This window comes from Aquarana catesbeiana, linkage group LG11, assembly GCF_042186555.1.
Source record: "Aquarana catesbeiana isolate 2022-GZ linkage group LG11, ASM4218655v1, whole genome shotgun sequence".
In the NCBI taxonomy this organism is placed as follows: Eukaryota; Metazoa; Chordata; class Amphibia; order Anura; family Ranidae; genus Aquarana; species Aquarana catesbeiana.
The window spans coordinates 168327427-168339949 of NC_133334.1; the positions used below are offsets into that span (position 1 = coordinate 168327427).

At 48.3% G+C, this 12523-nt stretch overlaps 1 protein-coding gene across 3 annotated transcripts in view; it reads left to right on the forward strand.

The window, feature by feature from the left end:
* CENPT (centromere protein T) overlaps positions 1–12523 on the forward strand; it is a 595880-nt gene that overhangs the window by 36885 nt on the left and 546472 nt on the right. The window lies entirely within an intron of this gene.

The following is a 12523-nucleotide window of genomic DNA, read 5'->3' on the forward strand; positions in this document are numbered from 1 at the left end:
CACGTCCACATCAAGTGGAGTAGCAGGCACATCAAGCTGGGCAACAGGCACGGGCACATTAAGCGGAGCAGCAGGTACTTCAATCTGGGCAGCAGACACGGGCACTTCGGGCTGGAAAGCAGGCTCATCAAGCTGGAAAGTAGGCACTGGCACCTCCGGCTGGAACACTGGCACAGAGACTTTGGGCTGGAAGGCAGGCATCAAGACATCAGACTGGAAAGCGGGCACATCAGGCTGGAAGGCAGGCACCGAGACATCAGGCTGGAAGGCAGGTGTTAGGATTACTCTCCTCTTGTGATTAGTCGAACTCCAGATGTATTGAAAAGCAGATAATTTATTTCAGATGTGTCACACAAATGGATGATGCTTACAAGCCAAAAGATGCAGTAAGAATCATACAAAGAGATGTACATCCCCCCTCCTAATACCTACAATAATATAGCTATAACGCTTCTATTGGCTGAGGAAACACAGATAGCGTGCCTGGTACAAAATGGTATTTTATTTCACTAGTATTTCCTGTACATTCTTCTTCTACCATATATGGTTAAGCCTAATCATCCTACAACTTACTATGGAGTTAGTTAAAGCAAACGATACAGCAAGTTAATACAACAATGTGCTCAGAAGTCATCTTAAGAAAAGTCTCAGGGTTATTGTTTTTCTAATAGTCACACAATAAACATTTAAACCTTTTCTAACAGCAGGCACCGAGACATCAGGCTGGAAGGCAGGCACCGAGACTTCAGGCTGGAAGGCAATAATCACTGCTTTTAGATGCCAGCAGAGAAAAATAAATTACCTCATCGGCATTCATGTTTGCAACCAAACTGAATCAAAAATAAACGTTTGTGCCGCTTTGATTGCGGAGTTATTGAGTGGTATATGTTGTCAAACCACACTGACTTTACTCCTCGTTATTAAATCTTACATACAACTAGATTTATTTGTTTGCGGTTTGTGCAGATTTGGTGCATATTGTACATGATGTTTTACTTCACATGCGTAGTTTTGCCACCCCCACAGGGATCCCCCCCCCCCCCCCTCCGATTCTCTAGCGCTGACTGGAAGAACAGACGGAGGAGGAAATCTGGGGAGGGGGCGGGCACAGCTGGCTCTGGCTCTATTGAGCTAGAGCCAGCTTTCAATCAGGTGGCAGGGAGGATCTCGACAGTATTGTTGGGATCTGTCCCGGCTGCAGCGCGGCTCTGCGCTGTCAGGATATAGTGGGCAATAGCCCCCCACATGCACATGAGTTTTTTTTGTCACAGGAGAACATACTATATGTCCTCTTGTGAACAAAAAGAAAATTAAGTCCAAAAGAGGTTGGGCCATAGTTCTCTTTTAACAAAAGTTTAAACCAGGTGTTAACCAAGCAAAACAGCACTCCAGCAAATTCTCTTATATAAGTCACTTCTTTATTTAATTGCCTTTTTTGAAAAACATCTATGTCAGTAAACAGTCTTTTCCTGACAGACTCCATGGCAGACTACGTGTGGGTTAACCCCGCCTCCTCTCCAATGCTATAGGACCCCTATCCCATAAATTTGAGCTCACCACTAGACTGTTCCGTAATAAGCCAACTCATGACCAAAGGGTGGGAACTCCGTCTGCCATGGAGTCCATCAGGAAAGGAAAATTACGGTAAGTATTTGACAAATTTTCCGTTTTCCTGACAGACTTCATGGCAGACTACATGTAGGAAATAACTAGCCAAACCACACGGGTGGGTATGATAATAAAAAAGTTTAATTCTCCCTGTCAACCGACTGGGTGCTTAAACCAAAGATCGAAGAGGATAGAGAAGCAGGTTCTATGCAATAGTGTGACATAAAGGTGTTAATGGAGGCCCATGAGGCTGCCTTGTATATGACATCAGGAGCCACATGCAGGGCTGCTGCCCATGAAGCCTGCCATACCCCTGGTAGAGTGTGCTGTCACCGCCTCTGGAGGAGCCAGGCCCTTAGCCCTATAAGCTTGCTAGATAGACTGGACGATCCAGGTCGCAATCGTTCTGGACGAAGCCTGTTTCCCCTTGTTGTTGCCGGAGTGTAGAGCAAAGAGGAAGTCGGAGCGTCTAACGGAGAATATAACTCGTAGGTATTCCTTCAGCATTTCGCCTACATCCAGAGGATGAACTTCAGAGGAACCTGGGGTCCTGAATGTAGCTAGGACAATTTCTTGGTCCTCATGGAACACTGAAAAGTCTTCAGATTTGAGCCAAGCATAGGGATGAGGACCACCCGGTCCGGGAAGAAAGTCAGGAATGGTTCTTCATGACCCAAGGACCCAATCTCAGAAACCCTTTTAGCCGAAGCGATGGCTACTAGAAAGGCGGTTCTTGCAGAAAAGTCCTTAATAGAAAGATCCAGCGGTGCTTAGTCCAGACAGTGAGTCGAGGACAAGGGGAAGATCCCATCTGGGGAATCTTGGTCTTCTTTGGCGCCTGAGTCTTGTTGCCCCACAGAAAAACTGCAGAGTTAGAGGGTGAACAGCCCACGATGTACCAGAGCAGGGCGACAAGGCAGAGACTTGGACCCTGAGAGAGTTGATGGACAGAGACAGATCTAGACCAGATTGAGAATATCCTGGGATTCCTGGGTCCCTGAATGATCTGTCCGTAGAGGATGAGAATTTGACAAACTTGGCCCAAATTCTCTCAGACTTTATTCGTGCTTGCCCTTCTCGAGCCCATGTGGGTGGAAATGACTCCTGAAGCACACCCGAGAGACTCCAGCCTTTCCCTCTGAAGAACCAGACCATCAGTCTCAATGCCGGACAAGGGTGCAGTACTGTCCCCCTGAGAAAGAAGGTCTGGCCTGAGAGGAAGAGGTAGCGTGTCCCGGAAGCTGAGCTGGGTCATGAGGGGAAACCATGGCCTGTTTGGCCAATAAGGTGCTATCATCACCACCTCGACTGCCTCCGCTTGAAGCCTCCGTAAGGATCTGAGGATAATCGGGAATGGGGAAAAGGCGTAAGCCCTGTTGGAGCTTCCACTGATCTGTCAGGGCATCTATTCCGAAGGCCTGGCTGCAACAGCCCTGAGTGTAATACTTCTTGATTTTGAAGTTGCAGGGGGATGCAAAACAATCTACTTCGGGATTGACTCCCAAGGACAGGATCCACTCGAACGTCTGAGCATGCAGTGACCACTCGTTGTCCAGCTGAGTGCGCGACAGGAAGTCCGCTTGGACATTCTAGACTCAAGGGAAGAAGACTGCTGAAATATTGGCCAGATTTTTCTGAGCCCAGGACATGATGGGCTCGACTTCTTGGAGCAGAGTAGAGCTCCGAATGCCCCCTGTCTCTTCACATATGAGACCGATGTGGTGTCGTCCATCTTCAGTAAAACTGACTTCCCCTTCAGGAGATGAGTGAAAGATTGGAGGGCAGACCAGGCTGCCCGTAACTCCAGGACATTCGGTTGTGAAGACGGGCACCCCTCTTGCCTTGAGCAAGTTCTGACCCGCAAAGGGCTCCCCAACCAGCACCACTGGCATTGGTCAAGACCGTGACCCACGAGACAGGGGCGATGGAGTGGCAGGTGAGCAGATTTCTGCGCTGGAGCCACCAGAAGAGGCTGTTCCTCATCACTGAAGTTATGTGAATGGACTGATTGTCGTCCCCTGAATTCCATTGTTGAAGAAACCCTATCTGAAAAGGACATAATCTCCCCAGAGACCACATGACCATGGGGGTTGTAGAGACCATTGTGCCGATAATCTTTAAGTATTGCGAGGCTTTTAGGTGTGAAAAGCTCGGAGCTTGTAAAATTCTTCCTTGAATGACTGGACTATTTTCCACAGGGGGAGAGAGATGGAACTTTCTACCGTGTGGAACTAAGTACAGTATATCAGGCACTGGACTGGTTCCAGATTGCTTTTTCCCAGACGTGCTGGAAGAGAAGCAGATGCGCCCCCACCTGACCCATCTGGGCAGGCCCAAACTCAAAATGGCTTAGCCTGGCTCTTAGCGGGCTTCTGGAAGGATGCCTGTCTTCTGCTCCAATTCCTTCTGATATCTCGGCTGGGCCTGTAAGAGCGTGCTTCCCTTGAACACTTAGTACTATGTCTTCTGTGCTGAGGCCTTTTCTGATTGAACAGATGCCTAACCTGATGCAGGAAGCCCGACCTCCCACCTGTGGCCCGGGCTATGGTGCTATCCAGTTTGTCACCAAACAGCGAGGACCCTTCAAGGGGATGCTGGGTCAGCGAACCAGGGGCACAACCACAAGGCCCGCTTGGCCGTGACTGAGGACAGCATAGTCCGGGCCGATGGGCTGATAAGGTCGATTGAAGGCTACCGCTAGCTTTAGCTCCTGGATTACCGAGCCCCTGGCCAGTTGTTCTGAGACTCCTCTGATCATGGAGTTTACGTTCTCCATCCAGACCTCCATGGCCTTGCACATGGCCACAAGGGCCAAGGCAGGTTTGCAAGCCATCCCGGCTGACCCGTAAATCCTTTTTAAGATCTTGATCTATTCTTCTCTCAAGCCCATCTTTGAAGGATACCGCATCTACCAGAGGAAGAGTGACGCGTTTAGCTAGTCGCATCTAAGCTGCGTCTACGAGGGCAGCGTTTTCCAAATATTTCACTTCCTCAGCCTTGAAGGGGTATAACCTGGAGGTCCTACTTGACATAGAGGTCTTATCTACCTTGCTCCATTCCCCGTCAATAATATCCTTTAATTCAGAAAGGAGTGGAAAATCGGAATGTTCTTTCTCCAGATGCTTAAAGAATATCTTCTGTTTAGCCAGGGGAGTAGAAGAGTCTTCCCACTTAAGGGGCTCTTTGACCGCTTTAATTGGAGAAACCAGGGTGAAGTTGAAGCCTCCAACAAACTCTTCTCCCTCCATCTCGCTATGCGAGGAATCGGGGGAGGAATCATAAGGCTGGAATGGGCTCCTGGGCCTCATCAGCCAGGGAGCCAGATAATGTGGTGGACTGGCTCCACATGTAAAATGTACTCCACTCTTTGTGGCATTGTTTCACCATCCGTTTGACCAGTGTCTCCATTTACCGGCTTTCAACATCTTTTTCCCGACCGCCTTGGCATAACAAGGGTCACATGAGGACTTTACTTCCGGGACCCGGGTCCCACAACCCCAGCAGGATCTGTGATCAAAACGGCTGTCGTGGCACTGAGTGTAGTGTTTGGAAGAGGAATGGTAACATCTCCTCTGTTGGGGGGGGGGGAGGAATGGGAACATCTCCTCTGTTGGGAGGAGGAATGGGAACACCTCCTCTGATGTTGGGTCCTAGACGGAGAGTCACATCTGGACCAGCCTGGAAGAAGGTGGGTGTTGCAGCCTGGCAAGGTCCCTGTCATCTTGGACAGTAAGCTGATGGTCTGAACTGGAACGCCTAAAAAAGGGAGAAGGAAGAACGTGACGTTTAGGGAATCGGTCCATCTGCACATGGACCTGGGCCCCCCTTCTCATGCTCCACATACCTAGAGCGTGAGGGCTGGCCACACAGAGGCGGTGATCTGTCCATGGCACCCTGGCGGATGAATAGGAGGCGATCCTGCAGCTTTGTAGGAACACTCACACGTCCTGGAACAAAGGAGTGCAAATAGCAGTGCAGCTTCCCCTTTAAGAGGCATCTTAGCCCCCCTTCCCTCTTACCATAGCCCCTGGCTGAAGCTGACCATGATCTGGGAACCTGGGGCCTGAGGAGCTGACGCAAGCTGCCTGTAGTAATCCTAATGCCCTGTACACACGATAGGACCTTGTTGTCGGAAATTCCGACCGTGTGTAGGCTCCATCACACATTTTCCATAGGAATTTCCGTCACACAAAATTTGAGATCTGGTTCTCAAATTTTCCAACAACAAAATCCGTTGTCGGAAATTCCGATCGTGTGTACACAATTCCGACGCACAAAGTGCCACGCATGCTCGGAAACAAGCAGAAGAGCAGCACTGGCTATTGAACGTCATTTTTCTCGGCTCGTTGTACACGTATGTCACCGCGTTCTTGACGTTCGTAATTTCCGACCAACTTTGTGTGACCTTGTGTATGCAAGACAAGTTTGAGCTAACATCCGTCGGAAAAAATCTCATGGATTTTGTCAGAAAATCCTATCGTGTGTACAGGGCATTAGCATGACAGGGCTCTCAGGGATTCAAATATCCCCGCCGGAATGATGTCACCACCATGCTTGGACTGCGCCTGCGCAGTGGCAACCTACCGTAGAGCACCTGTACGGCCGCTGGGTCCCCTGCCGCACCGCGTCCGAGGATCGCACATGCGCAGTAGCAAGCCGGAGCCGTGGCCTGGAAGAGGGAGCCAAACCCTGGAACGCAAGTGTTCCAGGCACCATAGAAGCAAAAAGAAAAAGACAGCAAACCACATGAGGGAAAAACAAATAGGGAGCTTTTATACAAAAACTGCTGCCATGGAGAATCTTCAGACCTGCCAGCCATTCCACCGAGCCTGGGCATACAAAGACCGTCCCCACCACAGGACACAGAGGCCTGGAGCCACACACCCGCCCATGCCTGGGCCCTGGACTATCTTGAAAGTGCCCGGCATCAACTTCCACGATCAATTTTGGACATCCATAAACGTAAGTGCATTGACTTGTAGGTTCCATGAGAAGGACAAAAAAGGAACGCAGTCTCTAGTGGTGAGCTGAAATTTATGGGATAGGGGTCCTTGGCATTGAAGAGGAGGCAGGGTTAACCCACACGTAGTCTGCCATGGAGTCTGTCAGGAAAAGAATGTTTACTGACATGTTTTTCAAAAAAAAGCAATTAAAAATAAGAAGTGACTTGTATACGAGAATTTGCTGGAGTGCTGTTTTGCTTGGTTAACACCTGGTTTAAACTTTTGTTAAAAGAGAACTATGGCCCAACCTTTTTTGGCCTTAGTTTTCTTTTTGTTCACAAGATGACATATAGTATGTTCTCCTGTGACAAAAAAACTCATGTGCATGTGGCGTATTATTGCCCACTATATCCTGACAGCGCAGAGCCACGCTGCAGCCGGGACAGATCCCGACAATACTGTCGAGATCCACCCTGCGGCCTGATTGACAGCTGGCTCTGCCTCACTGGAGCCAGAGCCAGCTGTGCCCGCCCCCTCCCCAGACTTCCTTCTCCGTCTGTTCTTCCAGTCAGTGCTAGAGAATTGGAAGGGGGGGGATCCCTGTGGGGGTGGCAAAACTACGCATGTGAAGTAAAACCTCATGTACAATATCCACCAAATCTGCACAAACCACGAACAAATAAATCTAGTTGTATGTAAGATTTAATAATGAGGTGTAAAGTCAGTGTGGTTTGACAACATATACCACTCAATATCTCCGCAACCAAAGCGGCACAAACGAATGACGCGTTTGTTTTTAAAATTAGGCAATATGGGGTGCAAAGTGGGCGGGGCTTGCATTAAATTTAATGTTTAATATCTCAGAAACCAAACTGGCACAAACGCTCATTTTTGCGGCACAAATCAGCACAAACGCATGGTATATTTTTATTCAGGTTTTACAAACATGGGGTGCCAACTTCACACAGCTGTCTGCAGAGGGGAATACCTGCTCCATATTGCCAGGATTCCTCCACTGGTGGACGCCAGTACTGCGGCCCAAAGGTGATAGAATACTTGCAGGAAAGAGCTCTTCTGACAGCTCCGAACTGCCAGGAGACACCTGCTGGTGGACCTCAGTACTGCTTGCCAAATGATCAATATCACCAGCGGAGGAGACCTTTCCTGACAGGGAAAATAGGTTGTAAAGGTTAGAGGGGATGATGACCCCTAGGTAGGATATAAAAGGGCTTCAGTCTTGGTTATGTTGAGTTTAAACTTACTAAAGGAGCCAAACCGACAGAATTCATGGAAAAGGGAACGGAGTGAGGTATGGGGGTGTTGTATATAAACTAAGAGGTCGTCGGCATAAAGGGACAGTTTATGATGGGAGGAGGGTGTTTGGATGCCTAGGATGGAGGCATTCTGCCTGATGGTGCATGCTAGATGTTCGATGACAATTAGGGGGGAGAGGGGGCAGCCCTGTCCAGTACCATTGGTAATGTCGAATGGCTCTGAGGCTCACCAAAACCGAGGCAGACGGTTGGGAGTATAGGGACATCACCTTAGAAATAAAATTTGTTCATAAGCCCAATTGTTCTAGTGAGAGTCGGAGTAATCTCCAATTGACTATTGAACGCCTTTTCAGCGTCGAAGGATAGGAGGCAGGCTTTTAAGTCTTTACTTTGGATAAAGGAGATAAGATCGTTTTGGTGGTATTGTCCCTCTCCTCACGGCCTGGGACAAATCCCACTTGGTCATTATGGATCACTTTTGGGAGTAGGGGAGATAAGCGCTTGGCCAATACCTTTGCGAACAGCTTAAGGTCAATGCTGAGCAAAGATATTGGCCGGTAGCTGCTACACTGGGAAGGATCTTTGCCCGGCTTGAGTATTATGGAGATATTCGCTGATGATAAACCTTTTAGTGGGTGGGTGTCACCTATGGCATTGAAAGCTTTAGTTAATAGTGGTGCTATTTGGGGGGCGAAGGTCTTGAGGGGTGTATCCGTCTGGGCCAGGACATTTGCCTTCAGAGCTTTAATGGCGTCTAAAAATTCGGGTGTGACCAAAGGTTTGTCTAGCTCCAGAGAGTCTAGTGTTTCGACAATGGGCAGTGCTGTTTACATAATGTAGTCCCGCATATCGTCACCAGGAGAGGTGGTTCGGGTATGTGGGGTTGCAGGGGGAGGATTGTAGAGTTGGGAGTAGTACTCTCTGAAGGCAGAGGAGATTCCTTTCGTGTTTTGGGATGGGTGATAAAAGGAATGGAGTATCGGGGCGGTCTAGGATGGATGACCCATGCCAGGTGCTTGCCACATTTGTTGGCAAGAGCAGTGGTGATTGCGAGCCCTGTCTCGAGCTATCAGGGAGTGTGAGTCTAAGAGCTTTAGTAGGTCTCTACAGGCATTCGATAATTGGACAAACACGGCAGGGTCTAAGTCCCGTTTATGGTGGGGTTTGAGTTCCACTATGATGGCGAGGAGACGGTGGATGTCATCTGCTCTTATCCGTTTTGAGGAGGGAGCCGTGCTGTATAAGCACACCCCAAACCACACATTTTTGGGCTTCGCATTGAATGAGAGGGGAGGTAGTGTCAGAAGAGTGGTCGGATATAAAGTTCTGCATAGTTTTGGCGACGTCTGCTACACAGAGTCTAGTAGCAGGTTATCATTGAGCCTCCAGTGCGTGCCAGTATGGTATGCCGGGAGGCGCTCTAGGGTCAAATAGACCAGGGCATGGTCAGACCTAAGTAGGTGGCCAAGGGATGCCTGGAGAGGGGTATCTAATAAGGATTGTGAGATCAGAAAGTGGTCAAGTCTGCTGTAAGTTGTGCCGCTGAGTAATGACTCTAATCTCTTTCTGTAGGATGCTGGACACGCCAAACATCCACCAGATGAGATGAGTGTAGTAGGGATTTGATGAATGCCAGGGTAGAGAAAGAAATGGGAGACTTACCCGAGGAGGTGTCTGCAGACAGGGACGTGGCAATGTTGAGGTCTCTACTGATGATGAAGCAGGGACCCCCAAATGAAGATAGTCTGGTGATAACGGATGAGGAACCGAGCCTGATCCACATTAGATGGATGACCCATATATGTTTGCCACTGTAAAGAGAAAATAATTTTTCTTAAGCTGAAACTAAATAAAAAGACCAGCCGCGTCAATGAGTCTAGGACCTCAGGTTTGAAGGATTTGTGGAAAGCGATGGATACCCCCTTGGATTTGGCCTGAAGATTAGTACTGTGGTACCATTATGTATAGTAGCTGTGGCGTAGGGCAGGTACCGAGCCTGCACGGAAGTGCGTTTCTTGGAGCATTCAAATATTTGCGTGCATTTTATGGAAGGGATATAGAATCTGGCTTCTCTTCTCTGGCTTATTGAACCCCCTACAATTGAAAGATGCTAACAGTTAACAATTAACAGTAGCCATGGTTTAATTTACTAAAGGGGATGGGGAAAGGGGAGCAGTAGGCACATCAGGCGTTTCATAGGTCAGCAGCTCTTGGTGGAAAGAGTAGAGCCGAGGGGGGCCCAGATAAAGAGAGAAAGAGGTATGCAGAGAGGGAAAGGAAAAGTAGAAGCAAACAGAGGCGAAAAAAAAAAAGAGTAACACATAGGTCAGGAGGATCAAATATATGTGAAGGCAATCAGTCGGATCCTGGTCGCCATCTCCAGGACCACAAATGGGGGGGGGGGGAAGCGTTCAGGAGAGTACACTTTGGGTCAGTGGAGAAGGCGACCAACAGATCAAATTTGAAAAAAAATTAACATAAGCCACTTGGTGGCTCCAAAGAACTATAAGTAAGGGATAAAAAGACGTTACATTGTGATATACAGTCGTATACCACTCAGTGTCCATAATGGCACTGAAGGAAAAAAAAAAACCCTTAAGAAGGGGGGGTTTAGACCACAAGGCAGGGTAGCTCCCTAGGTTCCTGGCTCCACGGGCAATCAAAAAACAATCTGAACCATTAAACAAGCAGCATAATATGAGAATGGTAAGACACAACAGTGGTTATGAATAGCTTGTAGGAAACATAAAGCACAAAAAGATATGCATTGTATCTAAGGGGAACATAATATGAAAGGCCTAGGTGAAGAGCATTACCAAAACAGAACCTTATACAGTGAGGCATTAGAAAAACGTTACATATTAGGAGGCCCTGTGTTTGAGCTAGACAACCAAAGCAACCTAGAGATAGGTGAAGAAAAATAACATGTATGGAACAGATATTATAGTCCAGATCATAGGATGATCGTACTGTGATAAGGAAAAAGAAAACGAAAAAAAGAATGAGGAAGTTCAAAAACTCGTTTCAAAAACCAGGTTAGTAACATACAGGGGAGACAGACTATTGAAAAAACCTGTCTGCGTTCTCCCTGTGTCGTCACAGGAGGAGTCCCTGTAAAGGCAAAAGAACAGTAAATGTAGTCAGGTCATATTCAATAGTCTGGAACCTGTGGGAGCCTAGACCCCGAATATTGAGGTATGGGCCTGGAGTTGGGTTTGCGGCCCTGCTTCTGCCATTGAGGCGCAAAGGGCAGACTAGGGTTAGTAGGTGTAAACGCCAATCTGGAAGAGAGACCTGTGGGAGCTCTAGCGTGCTGAGGAAGGAAGGCAAGTCTCCTAGAATGCGGAAGATAGTGGTTTTGCCCTCATGATGTACCCTGAGGTGGAAAAGGAATCGCCATTGATACTTCATTTGATTGGCTTGCAGTAGCTGTGTAAGCGGTTTCAACGTTTTCCTCATCGTCAGCATCTGGAGTGAAAGGTCTGGGAGAAGCATCACAGGGGTGTTGTTGAAAAGAATAGTGGTCTGAGAGCTAGCAGCCCGCATGATGTCCTACTTGATCCTGTAGAAGTGGACGTGGCATAGGGTATCTCGCACAAAGGAGGGATCAGGGGTTCAGGGACCTGAGGTTCTGTGCACGCAGTCCTGTTCAATGTGGTCGTCTTTGGGGCGTTGCAGTAGTTGGTTAAAAATAGCCGCGGGTAGATTTTTGGGGTCTACTGTCTCAGGAATCCCGCATATACGGATATTGTTGCAACGATTGCGATTTTCGATATCGTCCTGTTGGTAGGCAAGTTGTTGCAGCATGACGGTGTGTGTATTGAGGATTTTGGCATTAGTATGCACAGAGCTGCTGAGGCTATCAGTGGTATTATCTACAAGCGTGCCACCATGTCTCTTTTAAGGTCAGAGTTTGCTTTTTTGCAAGCCTTTTCAATCCTGTGAACACAGTTCTCAAAGTCTGCTTTAGTGGGTAGGGATCTAATATAGCTGTGGAGAGACCTCTGGGGTTCCATGTCCCAACCTTCACCTGAGCTTATGGAGGCGTTGGACCTGCTTCTGGTGAGCATGGAGGGGAGTTAAGGGTCCTCAGGGAGTGGGAAGCGGCTGTGGGTGCTCACCTGTGAGTTCAGGGACGGCTCAGAGCGTGCTGGAGAGGCCGGCGCAATCTTGGATTCTGAACGGCGCTGGATTTGGCCCTAAATTGTGCAAATAGCCTCCCTTTTTTTTTTTTTTTTTTTTTTTGGTCTTACAGGTGCCCCTCGATGCCCGGCGATTATCTTTCCCCATAGGCGGTGTTTTGGGTGGGTTTGCTGGATGGCATGCGGTCCGTGGAGCAGAGAAACCCGGGAGCTGTGAGCAGACGCGTCTCACTGCTCCATGCGCCAAGCCACGCCCCCCCGATAAAGTCACTTTAAAGAATTCCCATTTCTGTTCTGTGTCCATTGATGCCAATATTCCCTCCCAGTCTAAGTCTTGGAGAGCAGCCCTCATACTTGGAAAATTTGCTCTCTTAAAATATTAATTTTTTAATTTATTTATTTTTTTTCTTACCCGTATGTGTTTGTTGCTTACAGCTAACATTATGGCTGCTTTCACACTGGAGCCGGCGGGCGTTGACAGTAAAACACTGCTACATTTAGCAGCAGTTTACCGTCATTTTAGCGGTGCTATTTGGTCGCTAGCGGGGTGCTATTA